Below are 15000 nucleotides of genomic sequence, written 5' to 3'. Positions count from 1 at the left end.
TTCCCCAGTGCAATTCTTGGCAGCCAAGACTGAGCTAAATTTCATTCTTGAATTTTCAAAAATAATTTTTGAAGACATTTTTTAATATTTCGAAATGTTGTTCATAAAACTGAAAAATTATTCATTTTTGCGAAGAGCCATTCCACCAATTCCCATCCCATTCAGTCCCTTACCCCTCCGTTCTAGCACTTCCTACTCCATACCCTTTTCCAGCATTCCTTCTCCTTTACCCTTTTTTTTTTTTACATCACTCTTTCCCCTTCCCTCATCTCTTTACCACTACCTTCTCTCTCCCTTCCCTTCCCCTTTTCTATTATAATTTTCCTTCCTCTCACGTTTTCCCTCACACTTTCTCCTTTCCCCTCCCTATTTCCATCACACTTTCTCCTCCCCTTATCATCCCACCACTCTTCTTCCTTTCCCCTCCTATTTCCCATCACACTTTCCCTTTCCCCTTTCCCCTTTCCTATCCCATCATACTTTCCTTTTCCCTCCCCTATTTTCATCACACTTTCTCCTTTCCCCTCCCTATTTCCATCACACTTTCTCCCTTTCCCTCTATTTCCCTTTTCATACCTTTCCTCCGCTTTCTCCTTTTCCCCTCCCATCACACTTTTCTCCTTTCCCCGCCCTAATATCCATCACCTTTCTCCCTCTTATTTTCATCACACTTTCTCCCCTTTCCCCTCCCCTATGTTTTCCATCACACTGTCTTACCCTCCCTATTTCCATCATACTTTTCCTCTATTTCATCACACTTCCTCCTTTCCCCTCCCTATTCCATCAAACTTTCTCCTTCCCCTCCCTATTTCCATCATATTTCTCCTTTCCCCTCCCTATTTCCATCACATTTCTCCTTTCCCCTCCCATATTTCATCACCACTTTATCCCTTATTTCATCACACTTTTCCTTCCCGCACTATTCCACACACTTTCTCCTTTCCCCTCCCTATTTCCATCACACTTTCTCCCTCTATTTTCATCACTTTCTCCTTTCGCCTCCCTATTTCCATCAACATGTCTCCTTTCCCCTCCTATTTCCCATCTTCTCCCTCTATTTTTATCACACTTTCTCCTTTCCCCTCCCTATTCCACACACTTTCTCCGTTCCTTCCCTATTCCATCAACTTTCTCCTTTCCCCCCTATTCCATAATACTTCTCCTTTCCCCTCCCTATTTCCATCACACTTTCTCCCTCTATTTTCATCACACTTTCTCCTTTCCCCTCCCTATTTCCATCACACTTTCTCCTTTCCCCTCCCTATTTCCATCACACTTTCTCCCTCTATTTCCTTTCACTTTTCCTTTCCCTTTCCCCCCCTATTTCATACTTTCTCCCTTATTTTCACACACTTTCTCCTTTCCCCTCCCTATTTCCATCACACTTTCTCCTTTCCCCTCCCTATTTCCATCATACTTTCTCCCTCTATTTTCATCACACTTTCTCCTTTCCCCTCCCTATTTCCATTTCCAACACCTTTAGCCTTTCCCCATCCCTATTTTTCCATCATATTTATCCGCCTTTCCCCTCCCTATTTCCATACACTTTCTTCCTTTCCCCTCCCTATCCCATTTCACCTTTCCTTTCCCTCCCTATTTTCCATCACACTTCTTTCCTTTCCCCTCCATATTTCCACACCTTTCCCTTCCTTCCCCTTTCCCCCCTATTTCCATCACACTTTCTCCTTTCCCCTCCCCTTATCCATCACACTTCCTCCTTATTTTTCACACTTTCTCTTTCCCCTCCCTATTTCATCACATTTCCCCCTCCCTTTCCCTCTATTTCCATTTCATACCCCTTTCCCCTCCCTATTTCTTTCATCACACTTTCTCCTTTCCCTCCCTATTTCCCATCACACTTTCGCCTTTCCCCTTCCCTTTATATTCCACATAATTTTCCTCCTTTTCCCCCTCCCTATTTATCATTACCTTTCCTCCTTTCCGCCTCCCTATTTCCCCATCACACTTTCTTTTCCCTCCCCTTTTATCACACTTTTCTTTCCCCCTCCCTCCCCTTTCCCATCCCACTTTCTCCTTTCCCTCCTATCATCACCCTTTTCCCTCTATTTCATCACTCCCTCCCATTTTCTATCATTTCCCCCTTTTCCTTTCCCCTCCCTTTATTTCCCCATTTTCATTACTCCTTTCCCCTCCCTATTTTCCATCAGCACCCTTCTTTTCCTCCCACTCTACCTTTTCATCACACTTTTCCTTCCCTCTATTTTCATCACACTTTCTCCTTTCCCCTCCCTATTTCCATCACACTTTCTCCCTCTATTTTCATCACACTTTCTCCCATCCCCTCCTCTTTTCCAACCCCCTTTCTCCCTCTCCCTACTATTTTCCTTCACCCTTTCCCACTTCCCCTCCCCTTTTCCATCACCCTTTAATTCTCCTCCCCCTTTCCCATCACCCTTCCCACCTCCCTACCCAAACCGATCGCAAACCACGAAAGACTATATCTACACAGACAGACACATTACCCAATCATATCGCTCCACTCAAAGTAAATCAACACCGATTGGTTACTTGATATTAATGAATGATAATATTAACGAGCCAGTCACAATATCGTATGCGGAGAGTCCTAATTGGTTACTCGATATTAATTAGTGATGTCACGACCTCTCGGTATACCGGTTCTCTTCCGTCAAATGCGCCTCATCTAGATGGAATTTCTTTTTTCGACTAGCAAGACCTTCCGATTAACCGTATCCGTTAATGCCTTGGACTGAGAATTGATATTCTCGGAGAGAATTAGCGATACCGGGTACATTTTCGAGTTTTATTCTGACTTTCATGCCACGTGTGTTAAAGTTTCTCGACAATGATCTCACTACCATCGCGGTGCATGAATCAAATTTAAACTTTTTTGACAATCTTTAAGACGGCGACCAATCACTTGTTTTGTACGTCATCACGGAAGCGCCAACATAATTACGGAATTTATAAAAAGGTCCCAATTAGTAAGACTTATTTTGAAGTCCAAAAAAGTGTAAATTAATTGCACAGAAGATTTGTATATAAAAATTAACTTAGAAGTTTCAGCCGAAAGTTATTACAATTCATCAACGACTACAGCAAAAAAAAAAAAAAAAAAAAAAAAAAAAAAACAGCAACAACAACAACTTTCGAATATATACAGATACAAGAATAACACGGGAATTGCAAAAGGAAAACGTGAGTGCGAAGCTTACACAAAAGAGTGAGAGTATCATGCGTATTGGCAACATCACGAGAATAGTTAAATAGAAAAATGAGGAATAACGAGAAGAGATTCTTCACTAGAATTACATGATATGCATTCGTCCATATGAGGGAAACGAGGACAGTTACACCTGCAGAAGATACTGAGAATTCTATTGTCAAAAGAGTATTATTTATTTTTTTTGCAAAGGGATACGAGATCAGATGATCAGGCTCTCTTTTAGCTATACGAAAAAGGCAGAGAGATGGAAGGGGAAAAGACTAAAGCAAAATGGAGGAGAAGAATGAGAAAATCACAGGTGAGGGAATAGGAGCCAAGGGAGAATTAAAACTAAAATAAAATTCATTCCTCATCACCAACCTTCACTAGCCATTTATTCATTCTGTTCGGACGCTGGAACAATAACTTTCTGGTACTGTAAATTTTATTGATACAAATTTCAATTTAACTTAAACTAATAATATACTAACTTAATAGCAATAAAACGTATCAATAATTTAATGGAAGTGACTAACAAAAGATATAAAAATGTGGAGCAGTTAGAAAAAATATCTTCTTGGAAGAAAACCTGAGAAGGGAACTTTCAAACTAACGGTTAAAAAGTAAGGAATTTTTAATATAAAATGGTATATTTCATAACCAAGGTTATGATATTAACTTATATGTTGGCTTCAAAACTATCAGTCACTGATGATACTTTTCGGCATACTCACAAATAGACACTTATACATATGTATACATGTATGTTCGCGCATTATTTTTCTTTATGTGGCTCTTGCTTAGGAATTAGATACGAAAAGATGAAGAGAACAGTTTTCTACGTTTTGTTACTAAGTCATATTTGCGTTTTAATGCTCGAAAGACCAGTCCTTGTTTTCACTATAAACGCTTAATCAGATTCCCCACACAAGATGAATCCTAAAATAAACGTCCACAGAATGAATCCAATCCTTGTATGGAGCGACGAAATGAGCAACTAAATTACCTTATCTATTAAGCCAAAGACCCGTTTTTGGTCTTGAAAGGAAAATTACGAGAATTATTTAATAGGAATCTCTGCGCTATTCAAACAGCTGATTAAAAGAGTAAATTTGGAAATGGTGGCCTCGTCGAAAAGTGACGATCTGAAAAGGCTAAAAGAACTGGCAATTCTTAACTCACTTCAGATATTAAGACTGAAGACCACTGAAGTAGCTGACGCAAGTGTTACTGGCACTTACCTGTAAAAGTAAATAAAATGAATTAGTTATGAATAGAAGGTTAGTATACTGAATGGTAATTCCTTAATCTGAATATTCTTTTGTGAGTTCTAAAATTAAGAATACAAAATTATACGCAGTTCCCTCAACTAAAATATAATGATCAAGATGGAAGTTAACAAAACATCGTTGTAGGAAATATCTATTAAGCTATTTAGAAAGTAATGTTTATGAATTCATCAGTGTAAGGGCCAACCCCAAACTAGGCGTGATTTAACATGGATCTGCCTCTCTCTCCCTGAAAAATAATATGTTTTGTTCGGATGCAACAAGAAATTATTGTTACTTTCAGGTACGTATTAACAATTTCTCAATTTATACATCATTACCCATTCATATATGTTTGGATTATCGCACCAAATGCAATTGACATATTCTCTGATCCCGCCCTGGCCTCTTCTCTAGAACAACCCACTTTCTTCTAAGATGTGGCCTCACGGCTACTGATCAGTCAACTCCGGGATTCAGCTCTTGCTCTTACAAGGCGCCCTTATCAAAACTGTATGGCTACCAATTCCGGCAGCCACTTGGTGGAAATCAGGAAAACTCGAATTACATTGATGGCTCATTTCTCTCTGTTACAATCCAAACTTATGAACTTCATCTCTGCTTCGGATTTTATTAATCTTTTAAACTTTCATTCGTTGGCTTAAGACTCACTCTTATTCCTTCCTGATTCTTTCTTTTCTTTGGGTTAATGAGTGCATTATGTAAGGCATTTTCTAATCTCCCTTTGCACTATACACACACACACACACATATATATATATATATAATATATATAGATATATATATATATATATATATATATATATATATATATATATATATATATATATATATATATATATATAATCTTTCAGTATTTTAAACCTGGAACATTGGAAAAAACACTTAGCAACTCAATGAGCAGATTCCTGCAACACTAAAAGTTACATTCCAATCTTCCCAAATACCTAATCGCTAATTGTCATTCACGAGGCCCAAATTCAGATAAAAGGTTCAACAAAAACCCTGGCATAAATTTTCACATTATCCAGATGCGAAACAAACAAACAAGCAAACCGAATTAAAGACGTAACCACCTTGTCAGAAGTACATACACAGATCTAGTTCTAGTTACAACAGATGTGGATAGCAAAAGTGATGGATGCACTCAGCTACCATAATTGCGTTCATACACGGTTCTGTACACAGACAAAGACGAGAGAGAGAGAGAGAGAGAGAGAGAGAGAGAGAGAGAGAGAGCTTCTTTTTGGCCTCGTGTTAGTCAACGAGTCCATTTATCTTGCAGTGCTTTTAGCCCACGTCTTATCCTCACCTGACAAGAAAGCAGTTTCATTTGCGGGTTACCTGAAAGAAAAGCTTTTTTCTTTTCTTAAAAGATGTTCATTGTAAAAAATAGCTCACAGGACCACCAGAAATAAAATCTCCATTCATCCCGAACTGATTCGTTTCAATTGTTCGAAGCATGTAGAAATGTTAGTAACTTTTGATATTATTTTGGCCTGGGTTAAGCAATAATCTTAATGAGACCTGTATCCAAGCGAGTAATATTTAAACACGCGTGCAGGCATGCTATATAAAGAAACGAACAAAAACCTAATCCCGTGTTCCAAAATAATTCAAGTGTAGTTTATAAAGTGCATTTATCATGACGGTTTTATTTGTGGTCGAACGTATAATATCTCTTAAAATGCTCAGACAAAATACGAACAATTCTGAAAAAAAAAAAAAAATTAATACCATGTTCAATAAATATTCACGTGTGGTTTATAGGGCTTAAATACAATGGCGGTTATGGTTGAACGAATAACAATATCTTTAACACTGCCTAAGAAAACTCTGACTAACAGAAACACAAAAATTTATCTAGTTTCGTGTAGCAGCACCGGTAATACACTTACGGCTGATTTTCCCATTCATGTTTTTATGAAGCTTTCGAAAATGCTCTAAGATTGGCGGAGGAAATCAGGTGCTATTTGATGTCATCTGCCTGTTATATTTGCTACGGAAATTCCACTGCATGAATATTTCGAACACACACACACACACACACACACACACACATACATATATATATATATATATGTATATATATACTAAATATACTATATATAGATAGATAGATATATCTAATATATTATATATATATATATATATATATATACATACATCTTTTCGCTCTAAATACTGTTAGGCTAGAAATAGAAATTCTGAACTAATTATTAGCTGAAAGACTTACTTCAGAATTTCCACATTTCCATTCCAAGAATATTTGGAACGAGGATTCTATATATAATATATATCTATGCATATACTACATACATATATATATATATATATATATATATATATATATATATATATATATATATATAAGAACGTTAAGGTACAAATGTCGTTTAATATCAATTCCCTCTACCTCGGAAGTAGTATATTATTTAAATAAAGGTAAACCGAGCGTGATCTTTTTTTAGTTAATAAGAAGTTCGTCGTCTCATGGGCTCGAACAACCGAACACGAGAACTCAAGACGTTAAGTGATGACGTCTTGGCCTATCCGGCTATCAAGAGAGGTATAAGCTGATACCGCCTCTCGTGTACAAATCCCCGTCGAACTCAGGTATTGGTAATTAGTGTCGATATCAACCCAACTGGACCATGAATTGATGAGTGAATTATTACATCACCGTGATTTATATACAAGCCTTGATCTATGTATATGTATATATTTATATACATATTTACATAAGGTAATTTTAGAATGTTATGCTTACTAAATTCAAGTTTGTCATTAGTTGAATAAAATGTTTTTCTAGCTCTTTTCCATGCCACATCTATAAAAGTCCTTGGGTATTTAAGTTTCAATGCCACATCTATAAAAGTCCTTGGGTATAAAAGGCCTTGGATATTTAAGTTTCAACGCATGGAAAAGAGCTAGAAAAACATTTTATTCAACTAATGACAAACTTGAATTTAGTAAGCATAACATTCTAAAATTACCCTATGATGAAAGGTTTTTAGATATTCCTAGAATTTTAAAGCTTTTTAACATAAATGTTGTTTTCAGTAGTATTAATGTCAAGAGTTTAATAATAAAAAATTCTCCTAAAGATCTTCCAGGCTGCATATATGAAATTCCTTGCAAAAAGTGTGATAAAGTCTATTACGGACAGACCGGTAAATCTCTTTCACAGCGTCTCAAACAGCATCAATATTCTGTGAGAACTGGGCAAATATCGAATGCATTATTCGTACATATGAGAGATTTAGACCATCCCATTAACTGGAGTCAAGCAAGAGCCTTAATCCCATGTAATGACACAGTTAAAAGGAATATCATTGAATCTTAAGTCATGGTTTATTTAAACTTGATGCTTTCATTATGAAAAAAGTTGTAGATAAATATAAGCAACAAAATTAATATATTCAGTTTTTACATGTTTTGGACTGTAAGGTACTTTGTAATTTCGGTTTGGTTTGTGACCGTGTGATATCCGATAATCCTGGATTATCTCTTTTAATTTTTACCCTTTTGACAATTAACCATCTGGTATTCTTGATCTTGTTTTGTACCTGAGACCTTTCTCTCCAATTGTACTTCATTAACTCCTTGACAATGCCTGAGTAAAGACGAAAGCGCTTGGATTTCATTTTCCTGTGGTATTCGCTTATTTATGAAGTCACGTGCATCTACAGTGATTTTTTAAGCATACATATTTACATGCATACATACATACATACATATACATACATACTACATACATACATATTGCATATATATATATCATATATATATATATATATATATATATATATATATATATAGTGTGTGTGTGTTTGGTGTGTGGGATAAAGCACAAAAAGAGGGCACCCATGACAGTAGATCCTTCGAGCCTTCTTCATTTCGCATACACCAGGAATAATAAAGAAGAACATTCCTTTTGGAATAACGCGTACGCAACGGCAACAACCCCTGCCTCTCCTGGTCGACTATCGAAACCTGGCATCATGTTGAAACGACGCACGGTTTAATCTGTGGGTCTTTCATCTCGTGTGGGATTTCACTAGGGCACAAGGTAAAAAAAAAAAAATAAAAAAGGTCTGCTATGGATTACAAAGGAAGAAAAAGAAAGCCAAAAAATTTGCGGAAAAATTTGGAATGAATCTCCGTTCGAAAAAGTTTATTATGGAGCAGAAAGAACGGCACACCCCTTTTTTCCCTTTTTTTCTGAAGCCTCAAAGAGCGTATGGCAAAAGTACGAATTGTCATTCTATACACAAACGTGTGTGTGTGTGTGTGTGTGAGCAGGAAGCGGTGAATATGAACCGGATAGAGGGTTGCCATTAGGGGGGTGGGTGGGGGGAATTGTCTTGGAGTTACATCCCTTATTGCGAAAAATGCATGTGATCGGGAACCTACATTTGTGTGTGTGTGTATATATATATATAGTATGTATATTAAGACCACACCAAGAAACATTACACTTCTCCACCAAAATATAAAATCTCTTTCGAACTAAAAATAACTAGCCGGGACACTTACACACACATCTACATCCGCAAGCACGCAAACACCCCACCCCCCCAACACAGAGAGAGAGAGAGAGAGAGAGAGACTTACTTCAGACAGGATATGATAGCGCCAAGAGACGCCGGGGAGCAATTACCGCTGGGCAGAAATGTTACCTTTCTGTGACAACAGCAGCAGCCAGCTCGCATATATTGCCTGTTATTACAAGAGCATCAGGTCCACTGCTCGATCCTTGAGTGACGCTGATGGAAACGGAAGGAAGGTGAGACGTCGCGAGGGACAGACAGAACTCGGGAGAAACGGGATCGTCGGAGAGGACATTTTTTTCTATCTAGAAGGTTCTTGTTTAAATGTGTCCCGATCGTGTTTCGTTCCCGTTGGATTGAACTGAACATGGAATTGAGGCCAAAGGGTCAAGAACTGGGACCTATGAGGCCATTCAGCGCTGAAATGGAACCTGTCAGTAAAAGTGTTGATAGGTGTAACAGGAGGAAAACCTCGCAGTTGCACTATGTTAGGAGAGGGTGAAAAGCAAGATGGAAGAATGAGAATATGAAAGGAGGTACAGTAAATGGAACGAAAGGGGTTGCAGCTAGGGCCGAAGGCACGCTTCAAAGAACCTTAAGTAATCCTTAAGTAATGCCTACAGTGCACCGCATGAGGTGCGCTGACGGCACTACCCCACTACGGAGCGTTCCCGTCGGGATGAATAGAATAATTACCAATTTACCTATGGAATTTCTTATCGATGTCATCATCAGCATAAATCCTAAGACTCCATCCTCTTTTAGTGAATGGATTTATAATATTAATAAAATTTTTTTTAATTAAGATAAACCAAAGGATTGCATTCATTCTGCTCTTGAGGATTCCTTGGATTCTTTCAATGACAGAATGTTAATCCTGTGGGTTTTCGTAGCATGAAAGAGGCAGTTAGGCTCTTAAAGTGTTAAGCACTTTTACCATGAGTGCAAATGGCCACTTTTTCAATGCAACGCTTATAGGTATATTCATTGAATATTACTTTAAACATTTTCCGTAATTCCATATGGATTTTACTGTATTCATTCACCCAAATTTCTCTCTTATTCACATAGTATAGCCACTTTATTCTATGCGCGTGCACTCAGCAAGTTAATTAATAACAAATATTTCAGCAAAATCCATAGATTTGCACAATTCAAGCAAGTATTTAATAAGTCATCATCGAGATGACAATTACTAAATTACACGAATACTGTTAGACAATCGAATATACCAAAGAATTTGATTGATACAATGGTTCATCTTTTATTTTAAATGAAGGGTCAACATTGATTAGATTTTAATATTAAAAGTAAAATCTAACTTTGCTAAAATAATAAGATAGGCCATTATTACCTTCACTGCTGCAAAGACAATTGAAGAAATCTTCTCCATGATACGGTAATCCCTACGGGAATATTTCAAGGTCTTCGTTTCTCTCTAATAATAAGACTGCGTTCCGTTTTTATCTCTTTCTTTCAGACTAAGGAAACCGAATTTAATGCATATTCCTCTCTGAAAAGAGCCAGGTTAGCGCCCCTCCCCTCCAACAGGGCAATGCAGCCAATACAACAAAAAGCAACGTATAAGAACAAAGATCCTTATAAAGGCATTAGATCTGAGAAAAGCTCCGCACTAAGTATAAAACCTGCGGCACCAACGTTCTAATCTGCAGCTTTATCCGGACGATAGGCTTTATCTTTTTTGCTTACTCTATTTTCTCATTTCCTCTAATACATCCACTAGAGAGTTATATAGCGGTCTTTTGTCGAATGGCCAAGGCACCTGTTGCTGTTGGCAAATTTTAAGGATTATATCATCTTCTTTATACAAAATCGCAAATTTCTCTCTCTCTCTCTCTCTCTCTCTCTCTCTCTCTCTCTCTCTCCTCCTCCTCCTCTCCTCCTCCTCCTCCTCCTCCTCCTCCTCCTCCTCCTCCTCCTCCTCCTCCTCCTCCATGAAATTCTACATATGCTTAGTGTTGAAAAATCATAATCAGGATTTTACCATTTTTACAGGAAATCGCAACTTCCTCTCTCTCTCTCGCTGATAAATTATATGCTGAGCCTATGGTAACCCTGACCTTACATCTCAGGTTGAAAAGACCTTTTCATCACATCGGAATATCAAAGGAAGCATCAAATAAACATTATTGAACTCATCTGGGCCTTTTAAACGGGATGAAAAAAAATTATTGTTTTTAAATAATCTGCCATAAACTTTGACCTCAGGTATCAATGGAAGGGAGCTTAACTTATTTATACTTGAAACTTGAAAGAGCCTCCAAAGCGATGCCGGAAAAGGAAAAGTTAAATAATTGGAATAAATTCTATAACTTAGTTATAGAATTTATTCTACTTATTTCACTTTTCCGGAATAGCTTCTGATTTTTTGCTGGGCAAATTTATATATATATATATACACACACACACACACACACACATATATATATATATATATATATATATATATATATATATATATATATATATATTGGAATTTTTGGGGGGCAAATTTATATATATATGCATAAATATTTAAATGTATATATATAAATTTGCCAAAAAATCTCAGCAATATTCAGTACCTCTACATGATATGTATTATCCACTCCACCTCATTCTTGCAAACTCTTGAACCAGTCAGTGGCAAGGACAATTTCACAGACTCAGCAAAAAAAAAAGTAGAATTGCAATTCAACTGGCACAAACACTAGTCTAGGGAACAATTACAAACTGATAACAAAGGTAAACCGGGAAACAAAAGTTACTAATTGATTTTAAAATGATGCATGGATTTGTTTACAATGAAGGAAATGTAGTCTCATTCGTCTTTGCCTTTAGTCCAATTATGATTGTTTTTGGCCCAGAATATACACAATCAATCGTTAGTTCCTAGAAGCAACCATATCAATGTTTCTGAACATTTCTAAAAGCATTCAAACACTGGTCATTCTGAACGCATTTTTGTTGAATATTTTTCTTCAGGCAATATTTCGGAGAGAAATTATATATATATATATATAATATATATATATATATATATATATATATATATACTATACACACACACACACACACACAAATATATATATATTATATATATATATATATATATATATATATATATATCAACAACGATAAATAGGGACAAATTTCATTATTCTATCGCGGTGACACATGTACCATACATGAGTGAGCTGCGAAAGTTTTTCAAAAACAAAAACTCTCTCAACTTTTATGTTGCATCTCATGAACTGCCATGTAAATGTAATACTGAACGGGTATTTCTGTCTGGAACTCATATGTAAGTATCTATGTATGTTGTATGTATGTATGTATGTATTATATTAATAGTTATATATATATTATATTATATATATATATTATATAATATATATATGTGTATATGTGTGTATATTATAATATATAATATATATATATATATATATCGAAAGCATTTGAATTTACAGTATCAAATAATGTCCAATTGTAAATCATTCAGGGTTGTTTATCGGACACACACACACACACACACACACACACACATATATATATATATATATATGGTATATATATATATATATATAGATATAATTATATATATATATATATATAATATATATATATATATATATATATATATATATATATATATATATCTATGTGTGTGTGTGTGTGTGTGTGTGTGTGTGTGTGTGTGTGTGTGTGTCCGATAAACAACCCTGAATGATTTACAATTGGACATTATTAGATACTGCAAATTCAAATGCTTTCGATAGGACGAAGAATGAAAATGACAAAGAATTCCTGAAGCCTTTGAGAGGAGTAAGGATAGTTAAGATGGCAGTGGATGAAAAGCAGCTGGTAAAATTGATCTCTACTTCATAGAAAGAGAAAATTTTAGGAAAGAAACGGCCAGGGGAACGGCAACTTATGACTTAATCGAGTCTCGGTAGCGAGTCTCATAGCTCACCGATAGGCACAGGATCTGAAGAAGGATATGCTCTCGATCAAGGAATATATTCCAAATCTAAGGGAACCATACGATAAAAAAAGAAAAAAAACTTATTTGACTTCCTTTTCAAACACCTGATGTTGCTTTAATCATACTCCCTACTTTTTTCCCTCCTCACAGAGATACTTTATCACCATTACACTTCAACATAGCTCATTTTCATTGATATTCTCAGAAGAATAAAGAACTTACACAATTATATAATATATCCTCTGAATTTAAGGCACCTTGCGAAGCTGCAACAACTGTAAGTTTTCGAAAGTGTTCAGTTGCTAGGCAACAGATGTCACAGTACACGTATTTGAGATGATGTATTTCCTGCAGGAAATACAGACGACTCATGTTGAAAACTGTTGGAAACATGTGGCTTTATCCAAAGGACTTTGAAAGTATCTGAACTATCCAGTCTGCTAAAACTTTTCCTCAAGAGTATTTCCGGATTGATAGAGTAACTAATCGACAGAATATCGGCTTTATTCGATTTTCCTCTCTCTCAAAAAACGAAAAAATAAATAAAGGTAGGAACAAATAATATAAAGATTATACGATTAAAAAAATTATTTCTTAAAAAAAAAAACATGTACATACGAATAATCTTTCAATAAGTGTTTTCATTTACACTTCATCTTAAACTTTTCGTTGCATGTAATCTACGCGACATCCAACATACTCGTATTGCTACACACTCGTCACAAATATACCAGGCTGAAAACAATGACTTTTCAAATGAATGTACCTTTTGTTGACACTGACTCGGCTCTCGCCTCTCAAATTACAAATGGCATCACCCCTATTGTTGTTTTAGCGATAAAAAAATAAAGCAGACATTTGTTTGACGCCATTTTACGTATGGATTACGACTAACCTTTGAAATGTGTGACAAGAGGCCGCTCAGTCTAGGAACTCTCCCTAAGTAAGTCTTGGGATATTTTCTTTAATTCACTCTCATCGGGCATAACAAAATACCATCAAGAATTCTCCAGCTTTCGTAACACTTACACTAATCAAAACCACACGAAGTTCGCCGGTAAAATGAAATTCCTTTTTGGCCTAAAAGCACTCGAAATTCTTACCCTAACTTCACCTTCAATACAAACGCTCCCACTTTCATTATTAGAGAACCAACTCTGACGGCAAACACAGCCAACTCAACAACATCCCTGAAAACAGCCGACAGCAAACAAGCAGCTGTTTCATGGGAATCGAGTCTCTCTCTCTCTCTCTCTCTCTCTCTCTCTCTCTCTTGGGGCCATTTGAATATCCGTGTATTTGCATTAATATTCTCCAGGGGAGAGGAACAAACACTCCAGGTTCTTGAAGCCTCGAAATGAATCTAATTTCCGAATGGAGAATAATATAAGTCGCGGCGGGACTGTGTAATCGAGATCGTCAAAAGGTTCGTCAGTAAAAATTTGGATGACTTCTGCCAAAAAAAAAGTCTGTATATTAAAAATATACAAATATACGTAATACAATGACGTTCTAATTATATCTATATATATATATACATACACATATACACATAAAATTATATATATGTAATATAATATATCAGAATCACGAAATATGTAACGTGATGAATATATATATATAATAATATATATATATATATAGTATATATATATAATATATATATATATAATATATATAGAGACAAATGCCACGAAGGAAAGAGAAAAAAAATGAGTGGTGCTAGGGTTTTCGACTTAATGTCCTTTATGTGTAGTGTGTAGCACTTAAGAGTAGTAAGTGAAATAAGATATATAAAAAATAAAACTGGTAATACCTATACCAATAATTTATCTCATATATATCTTCTCCTTACTACTCATTCTCCGTCTTAATACTCGTCTTTTTCGGCGGTACTCATGTTTGGCCGACAGTATCTCAAAAGGTTGTTCTAGTTAGTGTTTCTGCAAAATCGTTAATAATTTCCCATCCAATTGGTGGTAAATA

The 15000-nt window shown here is 35.9% G+C and overlaps 1 protein-coding gene across 7 annotated transcripts in view; it reads right to left on the bottom strand.

The window, feature by feature from the left end:
• LOC135212547 (high affinity cGMP-specific 3',5'-cyclic phosphodiesterase 9A-like) overlaps positions 1-15000 on the bottom strand; it is a 640308-nt gene that overhangs the window by 222630 nt on the left and 402678 nt on the right. For 3 of the 7 annotated variants that reach the window (XM_064246083.1, XM_064246082.1, XM_064246084.1), the window contains exon 2: positions 4370-4428. The exons of the other annotated variants lie outside the window; for them this stretch is intronic. The gene's annotated coding sequence lies outside the window, so the exon portion shown is untranslated. The remainder of the gene's footprint in view (positions 1-4369; positions 4429-15000) is intronic. 7 annotated transcript variants of the gene reach the window in all.

This window comes from Macrobrachium nipponense, chromosome 41 (genome assembly GCF_015104395.2).
Source record: "Macrobrachium nipponense isolate FS-2020 chromosome 41, ASM1510439v2, whole genome shotgun sequence".
Taxonomy (NCBI): domain Eukaryota; kingdom Metazoa; phylum Arthropoda; class Malacostraca; order Decapoda; family Palaemonidae; genus Macrobrachium; species Macrobrachium nipponense.
Note: the sequence above shows the minus strand (reverse complement) of the source record. Positions and strands in the feature narration are given on the sequence as shown.